The 24,774-nt window shown below is 41.7% G+C and overlaps 1 protein-coding gene across 2 annotated transcripts in view; it reads left to right on the top strand.

The window, feature by feature from the left end:
* The window catches only part of SNRPE (small nuclear ribonucleoprotein polypeptide E), a 143,826-nt gene that overhangs the window by 86,377 nt on the left and 32,675 nt on the right, over positions 1-24,774 (top strand). Inside the window, exon 6 of one of the 2 annotated variants that reach the window (XM_019432451.2) lies at positions 19,532-19,759. The exons of the other annotated variant lie outside the window; for it this stretch is intronic. The gene's annotated coding sequence lies outside the window, so the exon portion shown is untranslated. Of the gene's footprint in view, positions 1-19,531; positions 19,760-24,774 lie in introns of those variants that run through there. 2 annotated transcript variants of the gene reach the window in all.

Here is a 24,774-nt window from a genome sequence, read left to right as displayed (position 1 = left end):
AGATGAAAAATCTTAAAAGGAGAAGTTGGAGAATTAAGATGTCCACAGAGAGATTTGTGAAGATCTGACACAGTCCTGGGAATTTATAAGGCCACATGCATGGAATGTGCACACCCAAGAAAGGCCTGAGAAGACTGTAATGTCTCACTCCTGACTGACTTTAAGTCTTTGATCAAGCAAGTGAAGGCTAATAAGAGGTGTAAACTGCCTGACAAATCACTGAAACCATATCCCAATACACATAAAGAGTCATTTAACAAAACCTGGGAGACTGATTAATTTAGGATATTTGAGGAAATCTCTGTCCAATCATTAGCTGACTACTAAGCTAACTGAACAGAGATTTCATATAATAAAGAATACACACTTGAAAGGCTTAGTCCAGGAAACTCACTAACCAAACCCTGAGGAGGGAGTGAGTATCCGATTTACAAAGTTGCCACAATGCTTGATTTAAAATGTCCAGTTTCAACAAAACATTATGAGATGTGTAAAGAAACTGAAAACTGTGTCTCGCTAGATGGACTCAACATAGATTTCAACAGACAAAAGAAAGAATCAGAGAACATAGAGAAAGGTCAATTGAGATTTTCCATTCTGAAAAATTGAAATAAAAAAGAATGAAGAAAATCGGGGCGCCTGGGTGGCGCAGTCGGTTGAGCGTCCGACTTCAGCCAGGTCACGATCTTGCGGGCCGTGAGTTCGAGCCCCGCGTCAGGCTCTGGGCCGATGGCTCGGAGCCTGGAGCCTGTTTCCGATTCTGTGTCTCCCTCTCTCTCTGCCCCTCCCCCGTTCATGCTCTGTCTCTCTCTGTCCCAAAAATAAATAAAAAACGTTGGAAAAAAAAAATTAAAAAAAAAAAAAAAAAAAAAGAATGAAGAAAATGAACTGAGCCTCAGAGACCTGTGGAATGCCATCAAGTGAACCAACATGAGCACAACTAAAGTCTCAGAAAGAGAGAAGAGGGAAAATGGGCAGAAAGAATATTCAAAGAAATAACAGCCACAAATTGATGGAAAACATTAGTTGGCACACGCAAAAAGCTCAATGAATTCTCAAGATAAACTAAATATCATTCACACTTTGGTATGTCATAGAAAACCTATCAAAGACAAAGAGAGAGAATTTTGAAAGCAGCAAGAGAAATGTGACTCCTCATATACAAGAGATCTTCAATAAGTAACAACTGGTTTCTCGCCAGAAAGAAGTGGGATGACATATTCAAAGTGCTGTTGTCAACCAAGAATTCTATATCCAGCACAACTATCCTTCAAAAAAACTGAAGAAATTAAGACATTCCCATATAAACAAAAAGTGATATAATTTGTCACTAGCATACCTGCTTTATAAGAAATACTAAAGGGGGACACTTAAGTAGGTTAAGTGTCCCAACTCTTGATTTCAGCTCAAGCCCTGTGTCAGGTACTGTGCTGACATCATGGAGCCTGCTTGAGATTCTCTCTCCCCCTTGGTGCCCCTCCCCCCTCTCAAAATAAATAAACACACTTAAGAAAAAAAAATTAAAGAAAAAAGAAATACTAAAGGGAGTCTTTTGGGCAAAAAGGCAGACATAAATGCTCCCTCATCAATTACTACACTAAATATACATGGACTTAATACTCCCATGAAAAGGATATATTGGCAGGAGGTGTTAAAAAGAGAAATGATGCAACTATAACCTGTCTACGAGAGATATATTCAAGATTCCAAGACACACAGAGGTTAAACTTAAAAGGATGGAAAGAGATATACCATGGTAACTGAAAGATAACTAGAGTAACTATGCTAATACCAGACAAAACAGACTTTAGGGGGAAAAAAAAAAACCAAAAACCCACCTGTTACTGGAGATTTAAAAGGACATTTTATAATGCTAAGACAGTTAATCCATCAGGAATACATAATAACTATAAATATAGGTACATAACAATCAAGACTCAAAATACATAAAGCAAAAGAAGGGTGCCTGGGTGACTCAGTCAGTTAAGTATCCAACTCTTAATGTCCAGTTCAGGTCATGATCTCACTATTCATGAGATCCAAGCCCTGCATTGGGCTCTGCATTGACAGCATGGAGCCTGCTTAGGATTCTCTCTCTCTCCTCTCTCTCTGCCCCTTCCTGGTTCTCTCTCTCTCTCTCTCTCTCTCTCTCAAAAAATAAATAAATTTTTTTTAATTTACAAAATTTAATGGAGATATTCACAATTCAGCAATAATAGAAATTTTAATACCCCATTTTCAATAAAGGATAGAACAGCTAGGCAAAAGATCAACAAGGAAATTGAAGACTTGAACAAAACTGTAAAGCAACTAGACACAACACACTATAAAACACTCTACCCAACAACAATAGCATACACATTCTTCTCAAGAGCACATGAAACATTCTCTAGAATAGACTATATGTTAAAGTATAAACCCAGCCTCACTAAACTGAAAAGTATTGAAATCATACAAAATATACTATCCAACCACAATGGAATGAAACTAAAAATTAATAATAGAAGGAAATTTAGGAAACTCCTATATATGGACAAATTAAATAACACACTGATGAATAACTAATGAATCATAAACAAGACATGATGTCTTCTCTGACCACCACTCTACAAATAGTAGAGTTACTACTATTTGACATATAAGAGGATCTAGCCAGGACAATTAGGCATAAATAAATAAATAAATAAATAAATAAATGGCATCTGTATTACAAAGTAAAACTATCTCTATTCAAAGATGATATTATTTTATATATAGAAAATACTTCTTAACTATAAAAACAAACTGAGGGTTACTAGAGGGAGGTGGATGGGGGATGGGTTAAATTGGTGATGGGTATTAGGAAGGGCACTTGTGATGAGCACTGGGTATTGTATATAAGTGATAAATCACTAAATTCTACACCTGAAACTAACATTGCACTTTATGTTAACAAACTGGAATTTAAATAAAAGCTTGAAAAAAATTTTAAAAAGAAAATACTAAGAAATTCACACACACACACACACACACACACACACACACACACACACACACCTATTCAAACTAATAAAGAAAAGTTCAACAAAATTGTGTGTTGATACAAGGTTAATATAGAAAAATCAGTTGTATTTTTACTCCAGCAGTGAAAAATCCAAAAACAAAATTAAGGAAACACTTCCATTTACAATAGCATCGAAAAGAATAAAATACAAAGAATAACAAAGAATGTCTGACTTGTACACTGAAAACTACAAAACATCAATGAAAGAAATTAGAGAAGACTTAAGTAAATGGAAACATATTCCTTGTCAATAGACTGGACATTTAATATTGTTAGATGGCAATACTACCCAAATTGATCTATAGATTGAATGCAATTCCTATCAAAACCCCAACCACATTTTGTGCAGACATTCACAAGGTGGTCCTAAAATACAAAAGGAAATACAAAGGACTAAAATAGCCAAATCAATCTTGAAAAAGAAGAAGGAAGTTAGAAGACCACTTCACAATTTCAAAACTTGCTACAAAGCTAAAGTTATTAAGGCTGTGGTACACATATTGATCAGTGGAATAGAATTGAGAATCCAGAAATAAGTCCATACATCTACAACCAACTAAGTTATTTCTTTATTCTGAGGGTGGGGGCAGAGAGAGAGGGGGGAGAGAGAATCACAAGCAGGCTCTGTACTGTGAGTGTGGAGCCCAACACAGGGCTTGAATTCATGAACCATGAGATCATGACCTGACCAAAAATCAAGAGTCAATGCTTAACCAACTGAGATATCCATGCACCCCACCAATTGGTTTGTAATAAACATACCAAGATCATTCAGTGGAAAAAGAATAATGTCTTCGACAAATGCTCTCTGTCAGTCTTAGCCTATTGACATTGATGTGATTGGCTAGGAATGCCTAAAACACTTGTCTGAACCCATATTACTCAAAGCAAGTCCCCACAGAAGGGGGGACCAATGTGTGGCTCCCACTGGACCAATGTGTGGCTTAAATGGCCCTTGGCATTCTTATGATTGTAGGTACCACTTTAGCAAAAACTATCAGGGAACTTTGGGGAACAAGAATTATTATTCACAGGTCCTACAGGGTACATAGCGTGCTCAAGGGGCACACAGGTTGCAGGTAGAGAGAGAGAGGATCTGGGCTTCTGTCATTATTAGGTACCAAGGGTGGGGTGTGTAGGGTTTTGTAGGTTCGATCTTTATTGGTTAATTTAAAGAACGGGAATTAAGCATGGGAGGGGGGAAGCAAGGTCACTCAAATGGTCAGTTATCTTGGTTACCCAGAGCTTTCAGGAAGAGGAAACTTGATGGGTGGAGGCAGGCTAATTCCTTGTCTGGTTGTTTTGTTAGTAACTTTGGCATACAGCTGGCAATATGCTTATTCAAATTGGATGTCTTTTGATGTGGATGCCTCAGCAATCAAAAGATTGTCAGGCACTTCCATTATAATGGTGTTGGGAGGACTAGATAGCTACATGCAGAAGAATGAATTTGGACCCTTACCTCACACCATATACAAAAATTAACTAAATAGAGGGATCATAGCCAAATCTAAGAACTAAAATTATAAAATTCTTGGAAGAAAACATAGATAAATCTTGACATTGGATTAGACAATGGGTTATTAGTGACAAAGGAAATAATATAAGTGACAAAGGAAAAAATAGATAATTGGAATTCATCAAATTAGAACCTTTTGTGCTTCAGAGAATATCATCAAGGAAATGAAAAGGTAAAGCATGGAATGTGAGAAAATATTTGCAACTCATGTATCTGATGAAGGACCTGTATCCAGAATATATAAAGAACTTTTATACCTCACTAATAAAAGACAAATAACCCAATTAAAAATGGTAAAGGGAAAAATAAATAAACAAAATAAAAAAAATAAAAATGGCAAAGATTGGGGAGCCTGGGTGGCTCAGTCTGTTAAGCGTCTGACTTCAGCTCATGTCGTGATCTCACCATTCATGAATTTGAGACCCACATTGGGCTCTGTGCTGACAGCTCAGAGCCTGGAGCTTGCTTCAGATTCTGTGTCTCCCTCTCTCTCTTCCCCTCCCCCCCCCCCCACTTATGTTCTGTCTCTGTCTCTGTCTCTCTCTTTCAAAAATAAACATTTTAAAAAAATGGCAGGGGCGCCTGGGTGTCTCAGTCAGTTAGGTGTCCAACTTCGGTTCAGGTCATGGTTTCGAGCCCATGTCAGGTTCTGTCTGACAGCTCAGAGCCTGGAGCCTGCTTCTGATTCTGTGTCTCCCTCTCTCCCTGCCCCTCCCACGCTCGCACTCTCTCTCAAAAATAAACATTAAAAAAAAAAATCTTTACAAAAATGGCAAAGGATTGGGGCACCTAGCTGGCTTAGTCAGTAGAGCATGTGACTCTTCATCTTGGGGTCATGAGTTAAAGCCTCACATAGGGCATAGAGCTTACTTAAAAAAAAAAAATGGTGGGGCACCTGGGTAACCCATTCAGCTGAGGATCTGACTCCTGGTTTTGGTTCAGGTCATGGTCCCAGGGTCATGGGATAGAGCCCCACATCAACATGGAGCCCGATTAAGAATCTCTCTCATTCCCTCTGCCCTTCTCTCCAGCTCATGTGCTCTTTCTCTCTCCCTAAATTTTTTTTTGAAAGGATCTGAATAGACATTTTTTCCAAAGAAGATACACAAGTGGCTAATAAGCACATGAAAAGATGCTTAACATCACTATAGTCATTGAGGAAATATAAATTAAAACCACACTGAGATACCTCTACAATGAATTGTACACTTTATTTATTTATTTATTTATTTATTTATTTATTTATTTATTTATTTAGATTTGAGAGAGAGAGTGCACACAAGCAGGGGAGAGGGCCGGGGTGGGGGGGTGGGGAGGAGGAGGGAGAGAGAGAGAGAGAGAGAGAGAGAGAATCCCAAGCAGGCTCCATGCTCAGTGCAAAGCCCAACATGGGGTTCGATCCCACAACCCTGGGATCATGACCCACGCCAAAATTAAGAGCCAGACACTCAGCCAACTGAGCCACCCAGCCACCCTTGTTTATTTATTTTTTAAACTAAACTTTATGCCTAATGTGGGGCTTGAACTCACAACTGTGTGATCAAGAGTCACATGCTCTACTGACTGAGCCAACCGGGTGCCCCCAAAGATAGAAAGATTTTGAGAAGTTTTTTAAGTTACAGAATGCAGTCTCTACAGACTGTTCAGGGTAAGAGCTCAGGTATTTCTGCTCTTATCATAAGAATATATAAAGGAAAAGCCAATTCTGAAAAATTAGAAATCCATTTTCTAGAGTATCCCGTGAGACTGAGAAATCTTTGACATTATCATTTGGTATTGGGTGAGGGCAAGTCCCAAATAACTTCCGATACATGAGGAGAAAGAGACTTTTCACTCTGTGTGATGTTATGGCCTAAATAATGCTCTTGGATCCAATCAAATTGGAGTTTATTCTTGGAGACATTGTGTCCCCTGTACATCAACACTGTCTGCAGATGGAGGGAATCAATTTTACAAGGCTCTCCTTTGGGAGAAGTTCATCATGTTGTGTAAGAACGGATTCCTAGGAAAATTGGATCTCTCTCAGGTTATGGTCGAGTATTTGGAAAAAATAAGAGGGCATGAGTCCTTGGGGCATAATTGTTTGCGTGTTTTGTTGGTTTTCCCAAATGAATACAAATAAATACAGTGTTTGGTTGTTAAGTGTTGTAAAGAATGTGAGATACAGATTTACCCCTGCGGAGTAAGAAGCTGTCTTGGATTGAGGATAAAATGGACTTGCGGTTGAGGATTATAGGGAAATAAGGAAGCACAATCTTGTTAGTGGCTATTGTATCTTGTACATATTGGCCATGAGCCTATTGGCCTTTTAGGTGGGCAGAATGGGGATAAAACAAGAACTGGCACAAAGAATAATGTACCTTTTCTGGAGGCATATAGAATATTATGTTCTAGGGGCGCCTGGGTGGCTCAGTCGGTTAGGCGTCCGACTTCAGCCCGGGTCACGATCTCGCGGTCCCTGAGTTCGAGCCCCGCGTCGGGCTCTGCGCTGATGGCTCGGAGCCTGGAGCCTGCTTCCGATTCTGTCTCCCTCTCTCTCTGCCCCTGCCCCGTTCATGCTCTGTCTCTTTCTGTCTCAAAAATAAATAAACGTTAAAAAAAAAATTATGTTCTAAAGACCGCTAATATCCTTATTTTTGTAGTAGGTTTTGGGTTAATTCTGGAAGAACGTAGCTGGGTCAATTGAAACCTTTAAGAATTCAGCCTTCTTTATGTGTTCCACACTCGAATTATCTTTGGCCTGGAGGCTATCAGGGCTTGGTTCAAGGTCTGACATGTTAGTAGAGGAGGCATCAGGCAGTTGATAATTAATCTTTGCCATCGTAAAGTTATTGGCCACAGTCTAAGGTGTATTTGAGTTTCCTACCACTGAAAACTTTTTGTTACTCCAAGGAAGGGAATTATAGAAAAGTTGTAGGGTTTATGGTAGAAATAAAACATTCTGGTTTTGCAGCTACATGGAAATCTCTCTCTCTTTTGTGTTAAGGGCAATTGCGGGCAGGGATTCTCTTTCTCCCTCTCCCTCTGCCCCTTCCCCATTCATGCTCTCTCTCTAAAAAAAAGTGGGGGGGGGGGGCACCTGGGTGGCTCAGTGCATTAAGGGACCGACTCTTGATTTCAGCTCAGGTCATGATCTCATGGTTCATGGGTTCGAGCCCCTCGTAGGGCTTTGTGCTGACATCGCAGAGCCTGCTTGGGACTTTCTTTCTCTCCCTTTCTCTCTGCCTTTCTCCCACTCATGCATGCTCCCTCTCTCTCAAAATAAATAAATAAATAAATATTAAAAAAAATGGGCAGTTGTGGGCAGACCAGAGCAGCTACTCAATAGAGAGATGCCATTTTGTCAGCCAAACTCTGTCCTTTGTCCTTTAGATCCTATCTTCCAAGCTAAAGCAGAGCAGTTGTCCTTCCACTGACCCCTTTCCTTGCAATATCGACAGGTGTCTTTGTCTTAACCAAACATAAAGGTGTCCTTGTTCTAGTTCTATCTAGTTACTTAATCTAAAGAGCTATTAATTTGATATGTATACATATATATATTTTTTTCTCAAGTCAAAGTATCTTCATAGGGGTCTAAAAGATCTTGTCATTTAGAAAGGGTGATGCTATCTTCTTCTTCTCCTCCTCCTCCTCCTCCTCCTCCTCCTCCTCCTCCTCCTCCTCCTTCTTCTTCTTTCAACTAAACTGTACCCCCCCCCCCCCCCCGTGTGGGGCTTGAACTCACGACCCTGAGATAGTCATATGCCTTACCAACTGAGTCAGCCAGGTGCCCCCTATCTTCTGTTTTTTAAACTAAATTTGCCTCCTTAGCTTATGCCATCAACAAAGAAATTACACAAGGCAGCTGTGATATCATTAGGCTTATCAGGACTACGACGTTCCTGGAAGGTGATGGTTAAGTGGTTTCTGAAATTAGGATGGATTTATTCTTTTTCTGTTTACACACTTGACTTTTGACCAATTTTTTACTTTACCCTTTTACAGGAAAGACTTCATGGAAAGTCACTAAAATATTTTATCTTATTTTTATATGTTTAAATATCCATCTATGCTTAAATTTTGATGTGTATAGTATTTAACATAATTCGGTTGTGAGTCCAGCCTGCATTTTCTATCCAACTTTTTCATCTCTAGGTTCCAGAACAATATGGTTTAACCAGACTATAAATTTTTTTGAATAATCCTAAAATGTTTGGTAATTTTTTATTTATTATTATTTTTTTTTTTGGTGAAAGTTAGTCCAGTCTTTTCTTTTTTTTTTTATGTTTATTTTTGAGAGAGAGAGACAGAGACAGAGCATGAGCAGGGGAAGGGCAGAGAGTGAGAGAGAAGGACACACAGATTTCGAAGCAGGCTGTAGGCTCTGAGCTGTCAGCACAGAGCCCGACGTGGGACTCAAACTCGCAAACCGTGAGATCATGACCTGAGCCAAAGTTGGACGCTTAACCAACTGAGCCACCCAGGCGCCCCAGTTAGTCCAGTCTTTAACTAGATTTGATGTAAATTTGACTTTGGCCAAGGTTTAGGTGTGTAAATCCACTGATATGGGGGATGATTTTCAGTCATACTTTATTATGAGCCAGCATGAGGAGATACTGTCAGTGAGAGGAATGTGTTTAGAAAAGAGCAGTAAAGGAAAGAGAGGGGGTCCCAGGGATGGTACAGAAGGAAGATAGGGAAGGCAGAGCAAAGAGAAGGGAGTAAAGGTACAGGAAGGTGATCAAAAGAGAGGCCTGTCTGGAGTTGGTCAGAAGAGTCTGGATTCTTAGATACTAGACTTTTAGGTACTCTGGATTTTTACTAGCCTTTTTCTAAAAGTCTTTAAGGGAACTAATTTGGTGCTATTGGCACTATAATGACTGTACATGTAAGAAGTAGGACACTGACCTGGAAGTTCACTGAATAACTGATTGCCCATATTCAAATGATGAGAACAAACAAACAAGAGACAATAATCAGCCCAGAGAATCCCAGTCATACCTTGTCTGTAAGAGCCCCGAATGATGCAAAACAATTCAAATCTAGAAGCTTATATCAAGGACAATAAAGAGGTGATGCTCGGGGTGCTGGGTGGCTCAGTCGGTTAAGTGTCCAACTTCGGCTCAGGTCATGATCTCACAGTTTGTGGGATCGAGCCCCGCGTCGGGCTCCGTGCTGACAGCTCGGAGCCTGGCGCCTGCTTCGGGTTCTGTGTCTCCCTCCCTCTCTGCCCCTCCCCTGCTCGCGCTCTGTCTCTCTCTAAAAATAAATAAACATTAAAAAAATTAAAAAAAAAAAAAGAGAGAGGTGATGCTCAAGAGAAGAGAGTGATGCATTTATCAGGAGCAGGACATACTCAGCTGTGCAGTCACTGAGACTCCCAGGAGGGGAGATAGCAAAAGTTTCTACTTTATTGATCAGGTTGAGTAGCAGAGGGTCCCAGTCCCAGCACCAGAAACCGGAAGAAGATTAATCAAAACACTGAATGAAGCACAAGACATCCTTCACAGTGCTGCAGCATGAGAACCATTCCGAAAGGATGTTCTGTCTTGAGGAAGAAACGTGGAGATTTTGTCGAGATTTAGCCTAACCTAAGAAGTCAGCCTGAAGTTTGACTAGCTTTGGGAATAGTTGGCCAAAAGTGATTCTTGGAAGAAGGAGGTATTGTTTTTGCAGTTTGGGAGCCATTGGCTGGACACTACCATCCAAAAGCTAGTAATATGTATAGATAGCAGGTCACCAAGTATGGCCTACAGAGAATGGGAGAAAGTGTAGTCTCTCAGAGAACAGAATTTGTGGCAATTTAATTATTTGACCAGGAAACTCAAACCCAATTTCGAATCAAGGAAGCAAATACTTGACCTAATACCACTGAGATTGTAGATGATACCTTTCACCTCAGTATCCCTGTCCAGCAGGACCTGGCATATGCTTGACTGGTGACCCATGTCTGAAGCTGTTGTGGAAGTTTCCTTCATTGTCTTTTCCTAAGGGGAAATCTTTATTGTCTCTTCACTGTTTTCTTCCATTACTGTAACGCACAACTACTTCAAGTGCTCAATTTGACCGCTTAATCCTTTGGGAGTCCTGGCTCAACCACTTTGTAGCTGTGTGACCCACTTCTTAGTTACCCTTGACCCACAGTTGAAAGTTTAAACTTTGTCTTTCAGCGTGTACGTATGTTTATATGACCGTAATTCAGGAAACTCTTCACCTCTCATTGTGTGAATGTGTAATGTTTCCCTACCTTCAGATGGTATTACCAAATTAGATGATAAAATCTGTTAGAGGAGTGCCATGTTGATTGGCTTAGAGATCAGTACGCACTTGCATAAATGAAGCATTAAAAAAATTCCCAGAAAGTAATACTTTTTTGAATTTTTTTAAGATTTTATTTTCAAGTACTCTCTACACCCAGCATGGGACTCACTCAAACTTACAACCAGGAGGTCAAGAGTGAAATGCTGTACTCACTGAGCCAGGCATCCTGAGCCTCTAATACTTTCAATGTGAGAATAAAGGGCATTTTTATAGAAACTAACCCATTTTAAGAATTCAAGCTAACATAATTGAAATAAATCTCTGACAAACAAAACTAGTTTAATAATTTTGGTTTAATAAAAATACCTTTCTTTCTCCGAGTTATAGACATTAAGTAAAATATTAGTGTGCATTTTTATTCTACTTAGATATGTTCTTAAACTTAATTGGTTTACTGATCCAATAAGCTAGCATTACTTCTACTTAATGTTTAAGATTACATTTTACTTGTAAAAGTGTAAATTTGTGTTTAACTAAATAGAATAATTATCCTAACAAACTTTATTTTAGCAATAATTAATTTGAAGTTAATTTTCAAGATCTTCAGGAAATTAAAACCTTGAACAGTAAATTGAGTTACTTAATGGATATTCATTAGGCATCTAGATCATTTCCAAGATAAAATACTGAAATAATGATTACTAAGTATAATTTAAGTTCATACGCTTCTTGTTTTTATATGCTACAGAAAGACTTTATCTTTGGGTCGAGAAGTGTATAAATGCTGCTGTGTGACCGATAGTACATAATTATCCACCTCCTACTTTTCTGTGTCAAATAGAAATTACTTTGGTTAATTGTCCAGTGCATTTTGTTCTTTATACTCCAGAATATCTAATATCTCTTGAATCCATTGATGTCTTTTTATTTCTATCACAGTCATCACTGCAGTTGTTTAAGCTGTGATAATCTTTCACCTGAACTATTGAGCTAGTTTTTTAAATTACCTCTACAATTTATAGTACTATTCATAAAATTAAAATCAGAATATAATATTCACTCCTTTATAACTGTTGGTGTCTGTTCACTGCACGGTCTGACCTCATCCGTATCTTTTCTTTTTTCTTTTCTTTTCTTTTCTTTTCTTTTCTTTTCTTTTCTTTTCTTTTTAACTTTTTTTCACGTTTATTTATCTTTGGGAGACAGAGAGAGACAGAGAACAAGCAGGGGAGGAACAGAGAGATGGGGGAGACACAGAATCAGAAGCAGGCTCCAGGCTCTGAGCTGTCAGCACAGAGCCAGCCCAACAAGGGGCTCGAACTCACAAACCGTGAGATCATGACCTGAGCCCAATCAGTCGCTCAACCGACTGAGTCACCCAGGCGCCCCCGTATCTTTTCAGCTTCATCTTCTATTCCTTTTCTACTCACTCTCACTGCGCTTGAGTCACACAGGCTTCCTCTGCTCATCCTTTCCAACCCAGGGCCTTGGTCGGTGCTTGCCTGAATGTTCTTTGCATGACTGACTCCTTTTCATCATCCAGCTCTCAGATAAAATCTTACCTTCTTGGGGCCCCTGGGTGGCTCCTTTGGTTACGCGTCCGACTTGGGCTCAGGTCATGAACTCACTGTGAGTTCAAGCCCCCGGGTCGAGCTCTGTACTGACAGCTCAGAGCCTAGTGCCTGCTTCAGGTTCTGTCTCCGGCTCTCTGCTCCTCCTCTATTCTCTCTCACTCGCTCTCAAATATAAAATAAAACATTAAAAACAATTTTTTAAATCTTACCTTCTCTGAGAGGTCTTTACTGACCGCCCTGTCTAACGCAGCCCAGTCCCCACCGCATTTCCATTTTTATTTTCTTCTTAGTGCCTACCCAGTACCATGATCTGAAATTATCTTAGTTGTTTTTCACTTGATTATTTTCTATTTCCCCGACCAGAACATAAGCTCCATGAAAACAGAGACCTTATATTAATCACCACTGTTTCCTCAAGGCCAAGAATGTGTCTGATACATGAAAGGAACTCAATAAATATTTGTTTATGGATGAAGGAATGTCCATAACATTGCTGAGTCTTGCCGTGTCAACCTCCATCCCTACTGAACTGAAAAATCAGGCCTGGGCCAGGACTGCTGGTCTTCCATTTCTTCGCATCCCCAATTGTTTTCTGCTTTAATGGCCTTAGCCTCCAGGCATAGACCCAAAACAAAGAGGTAGAAAGGAGTCACAATGAACCTATCTTCTCTAATCTCCCGAAGAATGTTGCCCATGCTCCCCAACTACATTCCATCTTCAGTCTTGGAATGGCAGCCCTCTTTCAGCAAAGATATGCATGAAAAGAGGCTATTTGCAGGGCAGGGTCAGGGTTCCAGGAATTCGTAATGTTTTCCCTATATTCCTAGTGAGATTCTCAAGATTCCACTCTTTCCCAAGCAAGTGTATCGTCCTCTCCCAGTCTGTGCATTTGGTTGGCTGCTTTGGGGCCTGGCGAGTCAATGATGTATCGATCTGAATTTCAGAATCTGATCTGTGGTTTTGCTTTTCTTTCCAAGCTTCCAGCTTGGCCACCCTGAACTGGAATTTGTCTCATTGTATCAGCCTACTCTGATCAGCTCAACATTCACTCAACATATATGTATTGAGTGTCTACTGTGGGCCACTGTTGTGAGCGGAATGCATTAGGAAACACAGGAGAACAAGTTCCTTGCCGCAGAGGAGCTTCCACCCTAGTGGTATGGATGGTGGGTGAGATCACATTAAACGTAATAAATAGGCAAATTGTATAGGATATTGCAACGTGATAAGTAAGTACTTTGGAGAAAAGTAAAAGTAAATGGGAGTAAGGAGAAGGGGAGGTAGAGACTGCAGTTTTATTTATTTATTTATTTATTTATTTATTTATTTATTTTTAAATTTTTTTAAACGTTTATTTATTTTTGAGATGGAGAGAGACAGAGCATGAACGGGGGAGGGTCAGAGAGAGGGAGACACAGAATCGGAAACAGGCTCCAGGCTCTGAGCTGTCAGCACAGAGCCTGACGCGGGGCTCGAACTCACGGAGTGTGAGATCATGACCTGAGCTGAAGTCAGACGCTTAACCGACCAAGCCACCCAGGCGCCCCTAGACTGCAGTTTTAAACAGAGAAGGAACCTTTAGCATGTGACATCCGAACAGCAGTGGAAGGCAGGAATTATATATTCAGTCATGTGAATATCTAAGAGCAGGGCATTCCGGGCAGAGGAAGCAACTAATTCTAAGGTCTTAAGGCAGGAACCTGCCTGGCATCTTAAGAATAGCCGTGTGGCTGGAGGAGGGTGAATGGGAGTAAGTAGGAGGTAAAGCCAAAGATGTGATGGGGGGTCAGAACAAGTAGGGAGGGCCTTTAGCCATTGTGAAGACTTTGGTTTTTGCTCTGAGTAACATGGCAGGACTTTTAACAGAGGAGCACTGATTTAAGGTTTGAAAGGATTCCTCAGACACTGTTGAGAACAGACTCTACCAACACAGAGGTAGAAGCTAAGAGACCTATTAGCATCCAATAGGGAGACCTGTTCCTTCCTGTGCCAGTAATCCAGGCCAGAGATAATAGTGGTAGAAGGGAATATAGTTGGAGGGGAGGAAACGTTTTCCTTGACTTTCTCGAGGTCCCTGGTTGAGTCTGAAAATTAAACTGATAAAGATTAACAGGAGAAAAGCATTATATATTTATTTTACGTGACACAAGACCCTTCATAAGTAAATGAAGACACCCTCAAAATGGTTAAACCCGAGTGTTTTTAGTGCTAGGTTTGATGCAGTGAAGAGTCATGGAAAGATACAATAGGAGAAAGAGTATGAACTACAAGTAGTAAAGTGGGGGAAACAGCAAGGCTTGTTAATTTGGTTGGAGATGGGGTTATTCTTTTCCTCTGGTTATAGGGAGGGCACCTCTCACATGAGGGTCTTATGACCTGCTAAAAGCAAGAGGGCAGGGGGAAGGTCAATAATCTTCCTCCTTCTGCCGTTTCCTTAGACTCCTTCAGCTTGAAATATTCAGTATGCCAAGGAGCATATTTTAGGATGGCATGTCCTGAACCCCATTATAGTGAAAAATAGATTCCTGATATACTTTGAATATAAGCCCACAGGAAGAAATGGCTATGTCATTTGAAAGAAAAGAGTAAAGATGAGTCCAAGATTTTCTCCTGAACAATAGAGTTGCCATCCACTGAGATGGGGAAGGCCAGGGGTGGAGGGAGCTTGAGATGTGTATCAGACTACTAAGTGGGGAATGTGAGCAGACAGTTGGATACACAGGTCTGTGAGTTGCTGGCTTGTATAAAGTATTTAAGGTTGTAAAACTGAATGAGAGAGTGAGAGTAGAGAAAGAATAAACGATGGAATGCCTGACTGGCTCAGTTGGTGGACCCTGCGATTCAACCTCGGGGTTGTAAGTTCGAACCCCGTGTTGGGTGTAGAGATTGCTAAAAAATAAAATCTTTAGGGGTGCCTGGATGTGTTAGTCAGTTAAACACATGACTTCGGCTCAGGTTATGATCTCATGGTTTGTGAGTTTGATCCTTGCATCAGGCTGTGAGCTGACAGCCAAAGATAAATAAATAAACTTAAAAAAAATAAAATCTTAAAAAAAAAAAAAAAGACCATCAAAGGCTGAGCTCTAGGGCACTCCAACATTTAGAGTAGTGCTGACAATAGAAATATCATGTGAGTCTTGGGGCACCTAAGTGGCTCAGTCAGTTAAGCCAGACTTCCACTCAGGTCATGATCTCACGTTTGTGAGTTCGAGCCCCACATCAGGCTCTCTGCTGTCAGCACAGAGCCCGCTTCAGATCCTCTGTCCCCCTTTCTCATTGCCCCTCCCCTGCCCATTCTCTCTCTCTCTCTCTCAAAAATAAACTTAAACAAAAAGGGAATATCATGTGAGCCACATTAATTTTAAGTTATAGCCACATTAAAAAAAAGAGACAAAAAAGAAATAGGTGAAATTAATTTGAAACAACATTTTATTTAACCTAAGATATCCAAAATGTTATCATTTCAGCGTGCAATCGCTATAAAAATTATTAACGAAATATTTTATATTCCTTTTTTCCTCGTAAGTCTTTGAAACCTTGTATGTGTTGAACACATTTCAATTCAGGCTCGCCACATTTCTAGTATGCTATGGCCACCTGAGGCTAGCTGCTGATGTGTTGGATAACACAGATGGAGTGGTCTAGAAGAGAGTGTCTGGCAAAGGTGATGGGGAAGGAGGAATATGTGAGGCTGAAAGGAAACAAAGACTTCATGGCACCCTGGAAGCTGTTTGGGTGGGAGTCGTGAGAATCTGTAGTTTTCTTATAACAGTTTCAGTTTTCTCAGTGAGGAGAAAGCCAGGTTTATTGCTGGGTGAGGATGTGGGAGGAGGTATGGGCAGGGGTATGAGGACAGAAGAGAGACCGGGAGAAGGAGCAGAGGAGGGAGATAAAGGATGAATGCTGGACAGCATGAAAACTCAGAGAATGACCATCACAAACTTAAAGTGAGAACAGGTCAGCGAGGCTGGGTGTTTTTCTCTAGACAGGATAGACAGAGACTTGGATTTAACCAGGGTAATGGTTTTATGCTCTCCTTCTTTTTTTGTTTTTTTGGTTTTGTTTTTTTAATAATATGTCTAGGAATATTTTTAAAATTTTTTAATGTTTATTTATTTTTGAGAGACAGCATGAGCAGGAGAGGGCGGGGGCAGGGGCGGGGGGGAGACCCAGAATATGAAGCAGGCTCCAGGCTCTGAGCTATCAGCACAGAGCCTGACACAGGGCTCGAACTCATGAACTGTGAGATCATGACCTGAGCCAAAGTCGGACGCTCAACCAATTGAGCCACACAGGCACCCCTCTATTTTTGTTTTAAGTTAATTTCTTTATTTTGAAAGAGTGAAAGAGACAGCACGAATCAGGGAGGGGCAGAGAGAGAAAGAGAAAGAGAATCCCAAGCCTGTCATGGGGCTTGATCCATGAACCATGAGATCGTGACCTGAACCAAGATCAAGAGTTAAATAAACACTTAACCAACTGAGCCACCCAGGTGCCCCTACACTCTCCTTCTTGACGTCACTTTCTTTTGATGAAAGTTGTCTGCTCATATGAGGTAAATCAAAAAAGGGAATTTATTGGAAGAATTCTGGACAATTTTTAGAAATCAAAAGTTGCTGAAAGAGTCAGGAAGCAGGCAGCAGCCAGGAACCAAAGCGGTGGGCCCTCTACACGTCTGCCTCCTCCTTCTCCTCCAGCATGCCTTGTCTCCTGGGTTTCCATCCACAGTCCTACAAAAGACAGTGGTCCCACTGTCCCAGAACATATTTGGGTCAAACAAGATATGAGTCAAGGAAAAAATCATGTATTCAAAATATTGTCTTATAACATGTTTGCAAGAACGTATGGCATCAGAGGCTGATACCCAGTAAGTGTTCCACTGAAGTTTTGTGGAATATTCGTGTGAATGTGTAATTTAAAAAAAAAAAGATCATGATATGATGCCCATACAGATATAAAATGAACACATCAAAGATATTTGACTCATTAATTAATGAGGGAATAAGTAAGATGTTTCAACCAGTTCAAAAGAGAATTCAAAGACAATACATATATGTAGTCATAAAATCAATCCACAAATAGTTGCAAAATCAGTTGTTGTTGTTGTTTGGTGAAGAGTGTGAAGGGAAAGAAATCAGTTGTCTTTTTCCTGAGTATACAGGATTCATTTTGCAGGTGTATAAAACAGAATTATTTGCATTGCTATGTTATCTACAACTTACAGTATTGTAAAATAGCTCAAAGATGATGGAAAGTGAAAATCCCCATAGAACCAGGTAATTTAGAATGGTGCACTGTATACAATGCATAGATTTCCATTGAAGACATCCAGCAAATTTTTTGATCCATTTCAAAATCTTTCGCAATTTTTTTTCTGATAACTAAAAACACCTTGAGTTGTTGGAAAGCACATTTCTTTATGATTCTCTCATTGTCCAGTATTTTTATGTGCTCAGTATTTTGTGCCTTTTCGTTTTTTTAAAATGAGGTTTTAGGGGCGCCTGGGTGGCTCAGTCAGTTAAGCGTCCGACTTCGGCTCAGGTCATGATCTCACGGTTTGTGGGTTCGAGCCCCGCATTGGGCTCTGTGCTGACAGCTCAGAGCCTGGAGCCTGCTTCAGATTCTGTGCCTGTCTCTCTCTCTCTCTCTCTCTCTGCTCCTCCCCCACTCACACTGTCTCTCTCTCCTTCAAAAATAAACATTAAAAAAATAAAAAAATAAATAAAATGAGGTTTTATATTTAATTATTTAGTTATATGGCACTCAGAGACATAGTCACACACAATAAAGCACCAGATATCTGGATTCCTTGGGACATGTGCATAAGTTTTATTTCTTTGAGCCCCAAAGTTCTGTCATCTCATCCATTTTGGTTTTTCTAAACCATATTAGATCTTGGGGGGGGGGGGGGGGGAGGGTACTACCAGTGATATGAGTAAATTGCTCCTGTAAAGGATTAGAATATGCCATCCCAAAATATGCCATTTTGGCATAAGAATGATTTAGAGCTGGAGGCAAATGAGAATCAATAGTTATAGAAAGAAGCCTTCTCATAGCCTTCCCTATCTCACTGAAGGCAGAAACTTCTGGGAAATGAGGATTGCTATAAAGAGAAGTTTTCTGGGGGAGTTCTATGGCCATGAAGAAGAAGGAAAGTCAGCACTGACATGCGTCTGCAAACAAAACTTACTGATAAAAACCATTATCTTCTACTTTTTTACTCCCCTATAGTCACCTTTCCAGTTTGCCACCCCGTAAAAACTTAAACTCATTTTCCTTTATCTTGTCACTTCTCTACAATTTTATTGTTCTTTGTTGAGATGCTAACATGTTGAGGTGAGTTCCAAGTTCTAACCATCCCTTTAATAATTCTACATATCCCCTCCCATTGCCATGTGATTTTCAGGACACATCCCATTGATGGCAGGCTTAGCCACCTGACATGTTTTGTGAGTCAAGACTATTTGCTACTTCCTAACTGATGCTTCAAGAGCCATGGCTTTCCACTTTTCTTTTCCTTCTGCGAGGAAAACAGCTTCTTCCCAAAAGAAGTTTTTGCATCCACTTAAATCCAAGAATAAGAAGACATACATATAGAGCAGAATATTGGCCAACCCACAACTGAGCTGACATAAGCAAGAAACACACCTTTGTGATGATAAGCTTTTGGGGGTTGAGTCTGTTGTTTGTTACCATAGCATCACTTACTTATGCACTTCCCTTTTATTACACAGGGGATATATGTAAGATCTTCTGTTGAACTTTGCATCCCACATTGTGTCTTGATTCACTTTTCTCCTTGTTGAAACAGTTCTTTCAGTGAAAGTCTGTGATTACTACAATTTCTGAGTCCTTGCATGCCTGAAGATGTCTTTGTTTTACCCTTACTCTGGAATACTAGTCTCGCTGGGCATAGAATTTTACATTTACCATTATTTTATTTCACCATTTTGGAGATTTTATTCCCTTATCTTTTGGCATCTGCTGTTACATAAGAGAAAGTCTGATATCAATCTGATTCTTGTTTCTTGGTACATAATCTGGTACATAAATAACAAAGCTACCTCTTTGGTAGCTTTTAATGTTTCTCCTTCTTGTTTTCAAGTGTGGCTATGAGTTTTTAAATCTATTTTCTCCCGCATTTTATGTATTCAGAGAAGGAGGAGGCTTCCATGCCTGCTCCACCTGCTGTCTTGACCCAGAAATTGGCTCCTGCATTACTAAATGGAGAGGACTTGCTTTGACGAGATGTACTTGTCACTTTGAGTTGTCCATTTTTATATAATGCTGCAAAAGCCTGGTGCCCCTCAGGCATCTGATGCAGCTTACAGAACTATTTGGATTTACCCTGGGAATCATTAATAAACTTCTGTGGTTTTTCTTTTAGTTCTGTGTCCTTTTTGAGGGTCTCCAACTCCCTCTTCTCTTCTTTCTGGCTATCAGATCCCACTTCATTCTAGTGTCCATATATGCATCCATAACAATCTTCTGCATGTTGCTTGACCTCTTACCTGCTCCTCAGCTACCTCAGATTTATTCCTCCTGCTTTCTTGTGCAGAGCAATTGTGTTCTCTCTAGCTCCTGCCTCCAAACTCAGCTTGCAACTCCACTTTGAAAATCCACAGGATTATTCATGCGCTCTAGTACACAGTGGGAGATATCTTCTGACTCCTTTTCTTTTTTCTACCCGTTCGGCAACAGAAAGAAATGATATAGACGTTTATTTCTTTATTGCTATAAATCATGCTTCTGTATTAATGGGAATTATGTCTGACTCCTACTAATAAAGACTCGGGGCGCCTGGGTGGCTCAGTCGGTTAAGCGTCCGACTTCAGCTCAGGTCACGATCTCGTGGTCTGTGGGTTCGAGCCCCGCGTCGGGCTCTGGGCTGATGATGGCCCAGAGCCTGGAGCCTGCTTCCGATTCTGTGTCTCCCTCTCTCTCTGACCCTCCCCCGTTCATGCTCTGCCTCTCTCTGTCTCAAAAATAAATAAACGTTAAAAAAAATATTTAAAATAATAATAATAATAATAAAGACTCATATTAAATGGCTTAATGTAATAAAAATTTTTTTACTCCATGTAATCAAACTTGGTAGGTTAACCTTCATAAGCGGTTCGAGGCTAGTATGGTAGCTCGTTGGTCGTCAGAGACCCAAACGCTTTTTATTTTTCTCTTTGGCCTTCCTTAACCTTCAAGCTTTCAAACCCAGTGTCCCTTTGTGGTCTCAAGATTGTTGCCAGATCTCCAGCCATCACAACCACATTCCAACCAAGACAAAGAGTGAGATGAGAAGGCCAAACACGTATTACATACTCCCCACCTGAGTCAACTGCCCTTTAGAAGTTTTCACACACTGTACCTCTTCCGTTTATATTTCACTGGCCCTTCCTAGCTGCAAGAAAAAGATTTTGTTGTCTCAGATAAATTGAATACATTTTGCCTTTATGCCATCACTTTTGGTTGCTCTATAATGTACATTAGCTTGCTTCCTGATTCTCAATTATATTCTAGTTAGATGCAATATGACTCAATATTTAAAATAAATATACATGTTTTGATTTTTATGGCCCCTGGCTATTTCCAAAGATCAAGTCAATAGCTATAAAATGGATAAAACATTAAGTGTCAAAATCATCGACTATACCAACCTTGAAATACCATCCAGGGAGCACTGTAGAATTGGCAAAATTAACTCACACAATTGCCAGTTAATTGAATTCTGTGTTCCCTGAGCAGCTTTAGCGCTGGCTAGGTGCCAGTTACCTGTGGTGGGTACTGGGAACGCTCACCATGCCCCTGTCTTTGAAGGGTTCCAATTTCCATGACTCACAGGTGCCTGGAGGCGGGGGGAAGCCACCAAATGGTTTTACACAGAGGAAAGATGTGATCCCATCTGTATTTCTGAAAGATACAGACTAGGTATCTAGACAAGGTAGGGTGAACTGGAAGACAAAAGACACTTGGGCCAGGGGATTTCGTTCTGGGGGCTAAATATCATTTTGTGTTGCTGTGCCCTTTTTGTCCAATAACTACACCTTGCCCTCTGTGCCATCCATGTGCCCGGTCTATCCCCAAATCCTCACTACCCCTCATCTTTAGATTTTTCTCACCTTAAACTTTCAATCCCATGCCTACTCTCCTGGAGGTCCAGCGATAGTCAATGTGACTTTCTGGGGGTGAGGAGTCAACACTTCTTCATTTATTATTCACACATTTCCTGAGCTTGCACGTTGTTCTGGGCTTGGGGCTATGGGCTAGGGTTGCAAAGGTGGGTCAGACTCAATTGTCACACTCAATGCGGGAACAAATTATTTTGGCTACTATTTATGCTTAGGAGTGTTAAGAATCTAGGGCTAATTTTGGCAGGAAAGGGGGGTAGGTAAGAAGGGCGGAGGCAAGAATCAGAACAAAATGAGCAGTCTGAGGGGCGCCTGGGTTAAGCGGTTGGGCGACCGACTTTGGCTCAGGTCGTGATCTCGCAGTCTGTGAGTTCGAGCCCCACATCGGGCTCTTCTGTGCCGACAGCTCAGAGCCTGGAGCCTGCTCCGAATCCTGCGTCTCCCCCTCTTTCTGCCCCTCCTCCGCTTGCGCTCTGTCTCTCTTTCTCTCAAAAATAAATAAACATTTAAAAAAATTTTTTTAAAGCGAGCAGTCTGGGACTGAGAGCAGTGAAATCAGGAGGGCAAATTTTTCCTCAGGGCCTAGTGGTAGTTTCCCCTAACCCCAGACTGCCCCCTCCCCTTCCTTTTCCCCTTCCTCCTCCTCTTCCTCCTACTCCTGTCTCCTCACTTCGCAGCCAAGCTTGGCTTCCAGTCAAACTTTCCGGAAATCCCCTACCCAATTTCCAGCTTTTGAAACAAAGACTCTCTGGAGACTATTCCCATTGTCCTTGGAACTAGAACAATGTGCGGTAGAGCCTCCTCCTTGGCTTCAGGCTACATCCCTGCTCCCGGCCTTCTCGGCCAAAGTAAAAGCTTCCTCGACTCTCCAATCACTGTCCCCATCTGTCTAGAGGCAGGAAGTTGGGGGAGGTAGGAGGAAAAAGCACTTTCTATTAACTGCTCCTGAAACCCAAAGTCAGCCCCAGCCTCTAAGTCCTACCTGGGCCTGCCTTCTCCGGGCCAGAACTAAGAAGGAATCTCTCCACAGGACAGCAGTTGGACACCTGAATATGCTGGGAGTGGGCAGACAAGCTCAGGGCTTGATTCCTGTAGTTTCTAAACCTCTTTTGATGCCTTAGTTTCCCCCTGCCATCGAGGTGAGAGGACCAGAGATCATTCTAAAGGCATTGGCCGGTCTGGTTTTTTTCTCACTGCACAGCTCCTCTTCCACTCCCAACTCTGACCCCAGGAGACCCCTGTCCCATTCCTTGTCCACTTCTGCCAAAAGGGCTGTTAGATGGGGGAGGGGGTGCAGGCGGGCTTTTCTTGCACCATCCTGGCGCCTGACTGGATCGGGTTACTGGAGGCAGTCTGGATTTGAATGTGCAAATAAACAGAAGTCGCTTTGATCCGCCAGGCTGAGAGGGAGGGAGAAGAAAACCGAGTGCCCTGGTCAGAGAAGTGCATGCTGGGCACTTGAAAGAGGGTTTGGGGGATGTGGAGCGTGAGCTGTCCTTATTCCTTTGACAGGACAGAAAACCTATTTAAAAAAAAAAAAAAAGAAAAAGGAGATCTAGAAAGAGGCAGAAACACACTTCAGGCATTTCAGACTTCCCGTGCAGTCCAAATATTCCTTGGGCCCTTTCTTGCTGTTACCAGGAGGGGAGTGGTACCTTGGACCTCACCCTCCCTCAGGGCTGTCCCACCTTTGGGACTTCTCGGGTGCTCTTGGGAGAGGGAGAGAAGGAATGGAGCTGTGGTTGTATGAGGTTCAGGGTGGGACCATAGGTCGAGAGGGGGTAGGGCCTATTGTCTCCCTGGGCACCAATCCACAGCCACAGGCAGGCTTAGAGAGGGAGAGACAAAGGAGGGGATGGGAGAGCACAAAGGGAGCGAGGAATGAAATGGTAAGTAAAGGCAAACAAAAGTGAACCGGGGGAGACAAAAGCTGGGAACAATATTCCCCAGGCAATAGGCTCAGGAACAATAGGGACACTGACAGCCCCACAAAGACACCAGTGTCTCCAAGTAGACGTTATCTCAGGCAGTGTTTGGCAGCCCTGCTCTGGCTGCAGCTATTTTCAGTGCCGCTTTTGTGCCATGCTGAACAATATTCCTTGCATGGCTGCTGATAGAAAGATGAGAAGGTTTCTGTTTGATTCTCCTCTTCCTTCCCTCCCCCTTCCCCCTTTTCCAACCCCCACCAGCTCCAGCCATTCTGAGCTCAAGTCACTGGGCTGGTTAGGGGTGTGTGTGTGTGTGTGTGTGTGTGTGTGTGTGTGTGTGTGTGTTGGAAGGGGACCAAGTGGACCAAGGCAGGGAAGGTCTCAATCAGGCCTTCTAGTTGCCCTCAACCTTACTAGGACCTCCACGGAGGGGAAAAAGAAGCTAGGACTGGGCAAGTAGGGGCTACAGAACTAGGGTGTATGAGGAGGATTGTTCAGGGAAGTGGATTCTGTCTTCACCAATGGTCACAAGACTAGCCCAAGCTATTCACTGTAAAAAGGCCTGCTCAGCAAGTGTTTCCCTGTTGTGGGTGGCTCTTCATTTAATAGCCAAGGCCAAAAGGGGTCCTAGCCAGCCTTCTGCCCCTCTCTTTCTTTGTGCCAGCAAGTGTTCTTTGCCCTACCTCCCAAGAGCCATTGCTTTCTTCCATCTACGTATATAGTATTAACAGTTCCTCGATCAGCTCCCAACATCCCCCCGCCCTACGTCTGCTGCTCCAGGTTGAACCTAGAGATCAGGGTCACTAGTCCTAGTTTGGGAAGAGACTGTTGAGTAGCACGGACCCTTGTATAGACCCGACGGCCATTCCCGTGAGGGCACACATGACCCCAATCTACAGTGGTAGCCCTTCCCCATTAAGTATCTCCCCCGTGTTCCGTCCTAGAAGAGCTCTGATCCTGGACTATTTGGTCACAGGTGTCCTTTCTCAGGCCTCCTTGTACACAAGCCTGTTTCACTCTTCATTTTCTCAGGGTTGTAACGCACTGCAGCTGCCCCCATGGGCTGAAGAAGAGCCTTACACTTTTTCATCCAACTGATTTTTTGTTGTTCTTATTCTTCTGTTCAGGTTAATTTTTTAGGCAGCTGAACTACTGCACTTCAGGGCTCTGGCTTCTACAAAAAAAAAACAAAACACAAAAAACAAATTGAGACCAAACTTCTCGGGGGAAAGCACTGATATAAAAATTTCAAGGAGAATGCCTTCCTAAGAAACTAGACACTCAGAGGTTGACCCAGAAGGTTGAGCCATTGCTGAACTTATGGGACTTGTGGCTTTTGTCCACCTTC

The sequence above is a fragment of the Panthera pardus genome, unplaced genomic scaffold, assembly GCF_024362965.1.
Source record: "Panthera pardus isolate Hobbes unplaced genomic scaffold, ASM2436296v1 HiC_scaffold_21, whole genome shotgun sequence".
Taxonomy (NCBI): domain Eukaryota; kingdom Metazoa; phylum Chordata; class Mammalia; order Carnivora; family Felidae; genus Panthera; species Panthera pardus.
This window is presented reverse-complemented; position numbering and strand designations above follow the sequence as displayed.